Genomic DNA, 11,916 nt, shown 5'->3' with positions numbered 1-11,916 from the left:
AAAAAAAAAGAAATAGATCACAGAATGCATGCCTTTTGTCTTTTTTTGGAGACAGGGTCTTGCTCTGTTGCCCAGCCTGGAGTACAATAGGGCAACTATGGCTCACTCAAACTCTTGGGCTCAAGCAATCCTCCTGTCTCAGTCTCCCATGTAGCTAGGACCACAGGCAGGTGCTACCATGCCCAGCTTTTCCTGCTACAATTCTTTTGTTTTCTCTGAGACAGTCTTGCTTTGTCACCTGGGCTACAGTGCGTCGGTGCCATCTCAGCTCACTGCAACCTCCACTTCCCATGTTCAAGCAGTTCCCCTGCCTCAGCCTCTAAGTAACTGCAATTATAGACACATGCCACCATGCCTGGCTAGTTTTTTTATTTTTAGTAGAGACAGGGTTTCATCATGTTGGCCAGGCTGGTCTCAAACTCCTGACCTCAGGTGATCCGCCCACCTCAGCCTCCCAAAGTGCTGGGATTACAGGTGTGAGCCAGCCGCAGCCAGCCTGCAATTCTTTAAAGTATGTGTGACTTGTACATGTTTGTCAATATATAGCAATTTTGGGGGGGGGGGTGGGTACAGTGACAAGATCTTAGCTCACTGCAACCTCCATCTTCTAGGTTCAAGCAGTTCTCCTGCCTCAGACTCCCAAATGGCTGGGATTACAGGCACATGCCACCATGCCTGGCTAATTTTTGTATTTTTAGTAGAGACACAGTTTTGCCGTCTTGGCCATGCTGACCTTGAACCCCTGACCTCAGGTGATCAACCCACCTTGACCTCCCAAATTGCTGGGATTACAGGCATGAGCCACCACACCCAGACAGTATATAGCAATTTCTATAATTTGTTCAAACAGAGGGAAAAAGAAAGGCTTTTTTTAGAAAAGAATAACAGGCCTTTAAAATGGCACCAAGCGCCCTGGAAAGGGTGTGTGGAAGCAATTACTTTTGGAGGAAGAGACATTCCTGCTCACGCTGCTGAACCTTTCTGTGCCTCAGTTTTCTCCCCTGTAAAACGAGACTGAGAGAGGATTCAAGAGCAGAACCTGTAAAGACCTCACCGGTGCCCAGCGCACGGCAGTGCCCAGCGCGTCAGAGTGGCTGAGGTTCTTCTCGTTGGATTCATGGGCTGCAGGGCGGCAACTTGGAACTCCTGCAAGCCGCGCGGTCACTTCCCACACACAAGCTGACAGGCAGGTGCTCTGAAGCCTGCAGTGCCTGAGACGCTGGCGTGCTCAAGCAGCTCCTGGCAATGCTGAGAAAGGTGTGGGTCAGAGGTTCTTTCTCACGGTGGAAAGAACAGCACCTGTCCCCTGCTGAAAACCGGCCCGGGGCAGGAGAGGGTGAATCAGGGAGAATCCTGTCACTTGCATCTGGCTGGAGAACTTGCCGTTCATGCAGGGCCGGCTCTACCTGCTCTGGTGTGTGACACCCTGACCCACTTTGCATGTATGTAGACACGGGAGCCCTAAGAGGAATAATATGGGCTGAGCGGTATTCCCCAAAAGGCTTATGTGGAAGCCCTAAGGCCCAGGACCTCACAATGTGACTGTATTTGGAGACAGAGTCTTTACAGAGGTGATTAGGTTGAAATGAGGTCTTTGGGGTGGGCGCTAATCCGATGTGACTGGCATCCTTATGCGAGTAGGAGATTAGGACCCAGATGTACAGAGGAAAGACCACTCGAAGACACAGTCTAGGAGAGGGCGCCCATCTGCACGCCAAGATGAGGGGCCTCAGGAGAAACCAGCCCTGGCACGTCGAGCTCAATTTCCAGCCCTCAGAATGGAGAGAAAACGTATGTCTGCTGTTTAGGCCCCTGGGCTGTGGTGCACACAGATATAGGAGCTTACAGCAAAGCCCACCCCATGAGTTCAAGCAATTCTCCTGCCTCAGCCTCCCGAGTAGCTGGAATTACAGGCATGGCCACCACACCCGGCTAATTTTTAGTAGAGATGGGGTTTCAACCATGTTTGCCAGACTGGTCTTAAACTCCTGACCTCAAGTGATCTGCCCACCTCGGCCTCCCAGACTGCTAGGATTACAGGTGTGAGCCACCATGCCTGGCCAGGTCTCTAGATCTAACCACTGGTTCTTGGGGATATAGGGAATGGGGCACAGGGAAACACCACCATGAGGATGCACCTGGCCAGATGCAGATGGTGGAGATCATAGGGGATGAGACCCAGCTTCTCCATCAAATAAGATGACATCCAACAAAACGCACTAGGTGGGGGCATTAAAATTAAAAGCGACTTAAATCATGATGATTTGCTGCACTGGATGTGACAAGATGAAAATGGTCCTTAATTCTGTGTCTTCCTCCCAAAACCCATCACCCAGTCTCATTATGAGAAAAATATCAGGCAAATTCTAATAGGGAGCATCCCACAAAGTCCCTGACCAGCCGGGCGCTGTGGCTCACACTTGTAATCCCAGCACTTTGTGAGGCCACGGCAGGTGGATCATTTGAGTTCAAGAGCTGGAGACCAGCCTGGCCAACATAGTGAGACCTCTCTTCTCTACTAAGAGGAGGCTGAAGCAGGAGAACTGCTTGAACCCGGAAGGCAGAGGTTGCAGTGAGCTGAGATCATGCCACTTCACTCCACTGGGTGATAGAGTGAGACTCTGTTTCAAAAAAAAAAAAAAAGAAAGAAAGAAAAGGAAAAGTCCCTGACCAATGCTCCTGAAAACTGTCAAGGTCAAAAACAAGGAGAGCCTGAGAAACTCCCAGCTGAGAGGACCTCGGGACACCTGAGGACCAAATGTCAGGTAGAATCCCGGCTGAGACCCGAGACAGAAAAGGGTGGCAGGAAAAACTACGGAAGTCTGACTAAAGTACAGACTTCAGCAAACAGTGAGGTACCAATATTGGTTCTTTAATAGAACCAATGTTCTACATGAATATACAACATGAATAATGGGGGAAATTGGGCGAGGGGTATATGGTGGCTCCCTGAACTATCTCCACAATTTTTCTGTAACTTTAAAAGAACAGACTTTACTGTTTAAACTATACTTATAAAAAAGAATAAAGTTAATAATAAAAAAAAAAGGTTTGAGGCTGGGCATGGTGGCTCATGCCCATAATCCCGGCACTTTGGGAGACCAGGACCAGAGAATTGTCTGAGTCAGGAGTTAGGAATCAGCCTGGGAAACATGGCAAGACACTGTCTCTACCAAACATTTAAAAATGAGCTGGGCATGGTGGCATGTGCCTGTGGCTCCAGCTACTCAGGAAGAGGCTGGGGGATCGCCGAACCTAGGAGGTGGAGGGGGCAGTCAGCTGTGTTCACGCCACTGTACTCCAGCCTGGGTGACAAAGCAAGACTTTGTCTCAAAAAAATAACAATTGCCAGGCGCGGTGGCTCACGCCCGTAATCCCAGCACTTTGGGAGGCCGAGGCGGGTGGATTACCTGAGGTCAGCAGTTAGAGACCAGTCTGAACAACATGGTGAAACCCCCATCTCAATTAAAAAAAAAACAAAAAAAAGATTAAAATTTTTTTTAAAGAGACTTAAAAGACTCTACAGGCTCATGCCCGTAATCCCAGCACTTTGGAGGCTGAAGCAGGAGGATAACGAGGTCAGAAGATCGAGACCATCCTGACTAATCAAGACCCATCTCTACTAAAAACACAAAAAATTAGCTGGGCATGGTGGCAGGTATCTGTAATCCCATCTCCTTGGGAGGCTGAGGCAGGGGAATTGCTTGAACGCGGTAGGCAGAGTATGCAGTGAGCCGACTGCATGCGTAGACTTAGTTTAGATCCAAATTCAAACAAAGTGTTTTGTAAAAAGACATATTTTGAGCCAGGGAAATCAGAAAATGGACCTACATTAGATGTTAAGGAATTGTCAGGAGCTGTGATGATGGTATTTTGGTGGAGTTGTTTTTTTTTTTTTTTTTTTTGAGATGGAGTGTCACTCTGTCACCCAAGCTGGAGTGCAGTGGTGCGATCTTGGTTCACCGCAACCTCCGCCTCCTGGGCTCAAACGATTCTCCTGCCTCAGCCTTCTGAGTAGCTGAGATTACAGGCGAGTGCTACAACAGCCAGCTAATTTATTTATATATATATATATATATATGGGGTGAGGGGGGGAGAGGGAGTTTTGCTCCTGTTGCCCAAGCTGGAGTGCAATGACACGATCTTGGATCACTGCAACATCCGCCTCCTGGGTTCAAATGATTCTCATGCCTCAGCCTCCCGAGTAGCTGGGATTACAGGCACGCACCACCACACCCAGCTAATTATTTTGTATTTTTAGTAGGAACAGGGTTTCAGCACGTTAGCCAGGCTGGTCTTGAACTCCTCACCTCAGGTGATCTGCCCGCCTGAGCCTCCCCAATTGCTGGGATTACAGGTGTGAGCCACCGTGCCTGACCAGTATTGTAGTTTTGATTTTACAAAATTTTTATTTGTTAAAGATGCTAACCGAAATATGCAAGGGTGAACTAATGTCTTGGATTAGCTTTAAAATATTATTCCAGGCACCCCAAAAACATTTAGAAAGAAAAGATATAACCAGAATGGCAGAAAGTTGCTGTGTGGGAAGATCTTGGTGAAGGAGGGTTCACCCTACTCTCCCTACGTTTGTGCATGTTGGGCAATTTTCAGAATAGAAAGGTAACCAAACTGTGGATGCCTGAGGCCTTGGGCAAACAAGGCCCAGCCACCGCCACCGTGGGAGGAACAAGATCGCTTCAAGCCTGGAATTTCATCAGCCCTCCACTTGCAGCAGTGAGCCGGGGACATCCAACACCCGGGGTTGGGTGACAATGGCCTTCCTGCATCCTAGTCTCTCTTCACCCCATCATCCCCAGGCAAGTGCAAACTGGCCCCATGAAAAATCAGGCCATGAGGGCAAAGGCATCTTGAGGAGCAAGCCAGGGAGAGAGGGTGGGAGCCTTTGCAGTTCAGAGGTTTCCCAAGCACCTGAAGCACACACAGAAATGCAAACGCCAGATGAACAGAAAATGCTGGAACACACATACTGACCACGCATGAACCACAGAGGGGAAAGAGCACCCCCAGCACGGCGGGCCTGCCCAGCCTCAACCCAGGGATCAAACTCAACACTGACCAATGAGAAAGCAATGGCATAAACAGGCACCACGAGCCCTGATGTGGTGCTGTCTCAGTAAGGACACGTGATGCCTTCTGTAGAATTCTTGCCAGGAAAGCTAAGCCTGAGCCTAACCTGGAGGAAATAATCAGATAATACACACTGTGGGACATTTCAAAAGACAGTTCTGGGCCGGGTACGGTGGCTCACACCTATAATCCCAACACTTTGGGAGGCCGAGGTGGCCAGATCATGAGGTCAGGAGATCAAGACCATCCTGGCTAATATGGTGAAACCCCGTCTCTACTAAAAATACAAAAAATTAGCCAGGTGTGGTGGCTGTTATCTATAGTCTCAGCTACTCAGGAGGCTGTGGCAGGAGAATCGCTTGAACCCGGGAGGTGGAGGTTGCAGTGAGCCAAGATTACGCCATTGCACTCCAGCCTGGGCAACAGAGACTCCGTCTCAAAAAAGAAAAAGAAAAAAAGACAGTTCGGGTCTGTCAGAACCACAATGATATCACTTCACCTCCGCCAAGATAGCTAGAATCAACAAGGCAGACCGTAACAAGTACTGACAAGGATGTGGGGAAACCAGGCCCCGCCTGCCTTGCTGGGCAGGTAAAATGGTGCATCTGCCTTGGAAAAGGGTGACGGCTCCTCAAAATGTTAAGCAAAAGGTTCCCATATGACCCCGCAATTGTACCCCTAGGTGTGCACCACGAAATACTAGAAACATACGTCCACACAAACATTCGTACGTGGACGTTCACAGCAGCATCATTCACAATAGACAAAACGTGACATAAACCCAAATGTCCATCAGTTGATGATCAGGTAAATAAAAAGCCATAAAGAGGAATAAAGTACTGATCCTGCAATATGGATGAACCCTACAAACATGAAGCTAAATGAAAGAAAAGGCCAGATTGTACAGGACTCCATTCATACAAAAAGCCCACAGTTGGCTGGGCGCTGTGGCTCACGCCTGTAATCCCAGCACTTTGGGAGGCCAAGGCCACAGAGGGGAAAGAGCACCCCCAGCATGGCGGGCCTGCCCAGCCTCGACCCAGGGATCAAACTCAATACCGACCAATGAGAAAGCAATGGCATAAACAGACACCACGAGCTCTGATGTGGAGCTGCTTCAGTAAGGACACGTAATGCCTTCTGTAGAATTCTCGCCAGGGATCACCTGAGGTCAGGAATTCAAGACCAACCTGGTCAACATGGTGAAACCCCGTCTCTACTAAAAATACCAAAAAAAAAGTTGGCTGAGTGTGGTGGCGTGCACCTATAATCCCAGCTATTCGGGTGGCTGAAGCAGGAGAATCACTTGAACCTGGGAGGCAGAGGTTGCTGTGAGCTGAGATCACACCATAGCATTCCAGCCTGGGCAACAGAGACTCCATCTCAAAAAAAAAAAGCCCACAGCAGGCACATCCATAGAGACAGAAATACTGGCAGTTGCTTAAGGTTGGGAGTTGGGGCAAAGGAACGAAGTAGTGACTGCTAATGGTTAGAGTCTTTTTTTGGGGTGATGCAAATATTCTAAAATTGACTGTAGTGGCCGGGCGCGGTGGCTCAAGCCTGTAATCCCAGCACTTTGGGAGGCCAAGGCGGGTGGATCACGAGGTCAAGAGATCGAGACCATCCTGGTCAACACGGTGAAACCCCGTCTCTACTAAAAATACAAAAAATTAGCTGGGCATGGTGGTGCGTGCCTGTAATCCCAGCTACTCAGGAGGCTGAGGCAGGAGAATTGCCTGAACCCAGGAGGCGGAGGTTGCGGTGAGCCGAGATCGCGCCATTGCACTCCAGCCTGGGTAACAAGAGCAAAACTCCGTCTCAAAAAAAAAAAAAAAATTGACTGTAGTGACAGCTGTACAGTGCTGTGAATATGCTAAAACCCGCTGAGCTTTCAATGAATAAATTGTATGGTGTACGAATTATAGCTCAAAAAAAAAAAAAGACATTTAGTCTGTACTCTTCAAAAATGTCAATGTTGTAAAAAGTCCCTTCCTAGGCCAGGCGCAGTGGCTCAACCCTGTAATCTCAGCACTTTGGGAGACCAAGGTGGGAGGTTTGCATGAGCCCAGGAATTAAGAGATCAGCCTCGGCAGCACAGGGTTTTCGAGGTAAAACTGTCTCTACGAAAAATACAAAAAAAACAAAAAATTAGCTGGGCATGGTGGCACACGTTTGTAATCCCAGCTACTCAGGAGGTTAAGGTGGGAAGACTGCTTGAAACCAGGAGGCAGAGGTTGCAGTGAGACGAGATTGGGCCACTGCACTCCATTCTTGGCTACAGGGTGACGGCTTGTCTAAAAAAAAATTAATAATTAAGGCCGGGAGCAGTGGCTCATGCCTATAATCCAAGCACTTTGGAGGCTAAGGCAGGCAGATCACCTGAGGTCAGGAGTTCAGGACCAGCCTGACCAACATGGTGAAACCCTGTCTTAAAAAAAATAAATTAATAATAATAATTATTATTATTAAGTTCCTTCCTCCCCCAAAAGTGAGGGAACTCTGACACACTAGAGACATGAGCACCAAAGGCATAAGCAGTCCTTGATTAGGTGTTGAATTTTTTTTTTTTTTTTTGGGACGGAGTTTCGCTCTTGTTACCCAAGCTGGAGTGCGATGGCGCAATCTCGGCTCACCGCAACCTCCGCCTCCTGGGTTCAGGCAATTCTCCTGCCTCAGCCTCCTGAGTAGCTGGGATTATAGGCACGCACCACCATGCCCAGCTAATTTTTTTTATTTTTTTATTTTTAGTAGAGACGCGGTTTCACCGTGTTGACCAGGATGGTCTCGATCTCTTGACCTCATGATCCACCCACCTCGGCCTCCCAAAGTGCTGGGATTACAGGCTTAAGCCACCGCGCCCGGCCCCGGTGTTGAATTTTTTACAAGCTTTAAAGACAATGTGAATATGGACTGTAGATTACAAAATACTGTACTATATTTAAGATTCTTAGCTGAGACGATATTGTGGTTCTGTAAGAAAAAGTATGAAGATGTCTGCAACTAACTTTCTTTTCTTTTTTTTTGAGACAGAGTCTTGCTCTGTTGCCCAGGCTGGAGTGCAGTGGTGTGATCTTGACTCACCGCAAACTCCGCACCCTGGGTTCAAGCAATCCTCCTGCCTCAGCCTCCTGAGTAGCTGGGGTTACAGGTGCACACCACCACACCCGGCTAATTTTTGTATTTTAGTAGAGACGGGGTTTCACCGTGTTGAGCAGGATGGTCTCGATCTCTTGACCTCGTGATCCACCTGCCTTGGCCTCCCAAAGTGCTGGGATTACAGGCTTGAGCTACCGCGCCCGGCCCACCTGCAACTAACTTTCAAATGATCCTGCCAGCTTTGCGCAGTGGCAGTATCCTAGCCAATGAGGTTTATCTGAGGCACGATTATTGCTAATTGAAAACTCAAATGATCCTGCCAAAAAATGAAAATAAACGTGTGCGTGTATGAGATGTATTTGGAGAGAAAAAGAAAAGTTCGGGGGAAAATGTAAAGAACTGGTGACTTTAGGTGAGACGTTTACAGCTATTCTTTGTTCGTTTCTTTCAACTTTTTGGTACTTCGAAAAATTTTCAAAATACAAAACTATAGAAAACATTACCTTGATTGTGGTAATTTTTCACAAATATATATGTCAAAAGGTGTCAGCCTGTACACTTTAAATATGTGCAGTGTATTGAGGTATAGTGTAATTACACCTCAATAAAGCTGCTAAAATGTTGGTAGGGGAAAAAGAACTGGAAAGTGTCCAAGCTGTTTTGCTCAAAATACTTTCTTGCAAACAGCAAAAAAATGCAAGCCTCTTCATGAAAAAAAAAAACAAAAAAACAAAAAAAAACAAGTAAAAACAAAAGAACCCAACAGCTCAACAGAACAGCAAAAAAAACAAAGGACAGTTCCCAGAAAATACCCATGGATTCTGAATAAATGAAAAGACCATCTGTCTCATACATCATAAAGCCAAAAAGCCACTTTGTTGGAAGGGGCTTGGGAGCTAGCCTTCACATGTGGCTGGTGAGAGTGAAACTGCTATCACTCTTCGAAGGACCACTGAGTATCTTGCAACATGAACAAGGCGTACAGAGCCCTTCTATGCAAGAGCACAAGCAAACAGAGTTAATTTACATGGGTAGACACCAATACAATAGTGACCTGGGGGTGGGGGGGTCAGTGACCATGTGGGAGCAGAAAGGGACTTCTGGAGGCTGGAACAATTCACTTTTAGATCTGCTGGTCACAGGAGTATGTCTGGTGTGTGACAACTCATTATGCTGTAGATTGATGTATGGAAAAAAAGCACACCAACTACATTTCAATTAAAAATGTAAAACAGTGGGGAGGGTAGGTCAGGCGCAGTGGCTCATTCCTGTAATCCCAGCACTTTGGAAGGGTGAGGTGAGAGGATCATTTGAAACCAGGAGGTCAAGGCTGCAGTGAGCTATGTTTGCACTACTGCATTCCAGGCTGGGTGACAGAGCAAGAACCTGCCTCTTAAAAACAAACAAAAAAGGCCGGGCGCGGTGGCTCAAGCCTGTAATCCCAGCACTTTGGGAGGCCGAGGCAGGCGGATCATGAGGTCAAGAGATCGAGACCATCCTGGCCAACATGGTGAAACCCCGTCTGTACTAAAAATACAAAAATTAGCTGCGCGTGGTGGCGGGCGCCTGTAGTCCCAGCTACTCGGGAGGCTGAGGCAGGAGAATTGCTTGAACCCAAGAGGCGGAGGTTGCAGTGAGCCGAGATCGTGCCACTGCACTCCAGCCTGGCGCCTGGTGACAGAGTGAGACTCTATCTCAAAAAACAAACAAACAAAAAAAGCAACTTTTTAATAAAATGCACAGACCCTTTGGACTCAGCAATTCCATTTCTAACAATTTACAGATGAATATTTCTATGTGCACACAAAACAATACATACAGAACATATAGAAAGACCCACACTGCAGCCAGGTTTGGAGTGGCCCGAGATACGACCAACGTTAGCCATCACGGATAGGTTCAACGCCGGCACATCCTCACAGCAATGTGCTCTACAGCCCTTCACGAGGAGGAAGCAAAGTTCATGTACTGATAAGGTCTGATCTTCAACATTTTTTTTTTTCTTAAGACAGAGTCTCACTCTGTTGCCCAGGCTGGAGTGCAGTGGCGTGATCTCCACTCACTGCCATCTCCACCCCCCCGGGTTCAAGCGATTCTCCTGCCTCACCCTCCCAAGTAGCTGGGACTACAGGCACGCACCACAATGCCCAGCTAATTTGTGTATTTTTAGTAGAGACGGGGTTTCACCATGTTGGCCAGGCTGGTCTCGAACTCTTGACCTCACGTGTTCTGCCCGCCTCAGCCTCCCAAAGTGCTGGGATTGCAGGCATAAGCCACTGTGCCTGGACCTCCAAAATTTATTCATTTTTTTAAAAGCGGGCCAGTGCAGTGGCTCATGCCTGTAATCCCAGCACTTTGGGAGGCTGAGGCAGGTCGATCACTGGAGCCCAGGAGTTAAAGACCAGCCGGGGCAACATAGTGAACTGTCACCTCTACAAAAAATAAAAAGCTTAGCAGAGCGTGGTGGTGCACACCTGTAATCCCAGCTACCTGGGAGGCTGATGTGGAGGGATCACTCAAGCCTGGGAAGTGGAGACTGCAGTGAGCCAAGATGGAGCTACTGCATTCCAGCCTGGGCAACAGAGAGGGACTCTGTCTCAGGGGAAAAACAGAAACATACACAACAGTGAGCATAGTGCAAAATAAACAAAAAGGCAACCACAGGGAGCAGAATCTATAGGTCTATATATTTCTACATGTTCAGAATGGCTGGCTGCTTCTGAGAAGGGCGTGGGAGACAGGGTCAGGAGTGAGAGTGGAGTTAGCTTTCTAGCCTTCAGAACTACATGAAATTGTACTCCATGCAACTATGGCCGATGACCATGGGGGAAGGGTACTAGTTTCTCAGCTTGGCATTCAGGATGTTCCCACCACAGCAGTCCAGCTATATCTGCCCTGCAAGGGATCATTTTCTCCATGGACAGTAGGTGCTTGAAAATTCTCGTTTGGGTTTTTTGGAGACAGGATCTTGCACTGTCCCCAACCAAGGCTGGAGTACAGTGGTGTGACCACAGCTCATTGCAGCTTCAACCTCCCAGGTTCAAGCCATCCACCCACTGTAGCCTCCAAAGTAGCTGGGACCACAGGTGCGCACCACCACACCCGGCTGATGTTTGTGGTTTTGCATAGAGACAGGGTCTCACTACATTGCCTGGGCTGGTCTCAAATTCCTGGGCTCAAGTGATCCTCCCACCTAGGCCTCCCAAAGTAGTGGGATTACAGATATGAGCCACTGCACCAGGCCAAGCTTTTTTTAAAAAATTGTATCATACACACATAAAGTTGGCCATGTTAACCATTTGAAAGCGTACAGTTCAGTGGCAGTGAGTGCATTCACAACGTCATGCAACCGTCATCATTATCTAGTTCCACACTGTCATCACCCCAAAAGGAAACCTTACATCAATTAAGCAATAATTCCTCCACTGCTCCCTCCCCCAAACCCTGGAAACCACCCCTCTGCCTTCTGTCTATGGGTCTTCTTATTCCAGATGTTTCATATAAATGGAATCATATCATATGTGGCTTTTCGAGTCTGGCTTCTTCCATTTTTTTATTCAAGGTTCATCCAAGTAGTAGCATATAGCAATACTTCATTCCTTTTTATTGCTGAATCGTATTTCATTATACAGACGCACCACATTTTAACTCTTCATCACCTGATAGGCATTTGGGATATTTCCACTTTGGGCTATTGTAAAAAGTGTTGCTATGAACACATGTGTATAAGTC

General features: G+C 47.7%; 1 protein-coding gene and 1 non-coding gene across 2 annotated transcripts in view; one reads left to right on the top strand and one right to left on the bottom strand.

The window, feature by feature from the left end:
- LOC108315214 (BRI3 binding protein) overlaps positions 1-11,916 on the bottom strand; it is a 32,078-nt gene that overhangs the window by 16,536 nt on the left and 3,626 nt on the right. The window lies entirely within an intron of this gene.
- LOC119473587 lies at positions 8,422-8,565 on the top strand. Its single transcript, XR_005202795.1, has one exon. It is a non-coding gene; the product is annotated as a U4 spliceosomal RNA (small nuclear RNA).

Source organism: Cebus imitator, unplaced genomic scaffold (assembly GCF_001604975.1).
Source record: "Cebus imitator isolate Cc_AM_T3 unplaced genomic scaffold, Cebus_imitator-1.0 Scaffold169, whole genome shotgun sequence".
NCBI classification, from domain to species: Eukaryota; Metazoa; Chordata; class Mammalia; order Primates; family Cebidae; genus Cebus; species Cebus imitator.
This window is presented reverse-complemented; position numbering and strand designations above follow the sequence as displayed.